This window comes from Cebus imitator, unplaced genomic scaffold, assembly GCF_001604975.1.
Source record: "Cebus imitator isolate Cc_AM_T3 unplaced genomic scaffold, Cebus_imitator-1.0 Scaffold297, whole genome shotgun sequence".
NCBI lineage: Eukaryota > Metazoa > Chordata > Mammalia > Primates > Cebidae > Cebus > Cebus imitator.
Window position 1 is genome coordinate 1,018,034 of NW_016107612.1, and position 1,078 is coordinate 1,019,111.

The window sequence follows — 1,078 nt, forward strand, 5'->3', positions numbered from 1 at the left end:
ATTTGTAGAGACGGGGGTGGAGGGGTGGGGACAAGGCCGGTTGGGGTGGGGTGGTGTCCCTATGTTGCCCAGACTGGTCTCGAACTCCCTGACTCAAGCGATCCTCCCATCTGGGCCTCCAATGTGTTGGGATTACAGATGTGAGCCACCACGTCTGGCCTGCCAGTGGTTTTTTAATATTTTTTTTAATATTTTTTAAATATTTTATCCTGAATGCACACACAGGTGTTTGGGATCAGAGACAGATTTCATGTTAATCACCTTTTAGGAAATAAGCACATAGACCCCGCTTCCAGCCTCCCCTTAAGCCTTACTTCTGGCCAGGACATGTCCTGTGCAAGTAGCCAACACTCCATAGATGAAGCACAAGGTTTCTCTGCTTATAAAAGGGAAGGCGGTAGCTACTCCTCTCTCTTTTTGAAAGAGTCTCCTTAGCTGGGTGTGGTGTGGTGGCGGGTACCTGTAATCCCAGCTACTCTGGAGGATGAGGCAGGAGAATCACTTGAACCTGGGAGGCAGAGGTTGCAGTGAGCCAAGACCCCACCATTGCACTCCAGCCTGGGCAACAAGAGTGAAAGAGCGAAACTCCTTCTCAAAAAAAAAAAAAAAAAAAAAAAAAAAAAAAAAAAAAAAAAAAAAAAAAAAAAAAGTAAAGAAAAGAAAGAAAAGAGATCTCCTTGGAAGCTTAATTGTCCCTAAACCTAACCCCAACCCTTTGATATGTAAATAAAGCCTCACCAGGAACTAGATAGCCCCAGGTGTCTCAGCTTTAACCACCTGGAGGGGTCTTCAAGTTCTGGGACTTTCTCCCTTTGACCTGTAAATACCTGGGGAGATAGTACAGCCATCTTTCCTGCACTTTGGAGATAACCTAGAGACCTAGGCTCGCCTGTGGCCATTTGGCCCTCTCCTGGAGGGAGGTGTGAGAATCCTTAGGATCCTTTCTGATGAAGGCAGCTAACTAGACAAACGGCTCTGGAGCGCCTTATCAACAGTCTCTGGAGACTGGGCCTCACCTTTCACATTTCCAAATTTCTCTTTCTTTCTTTCTTTCCTTCCTTCCTTCCCTCCCTCCCTC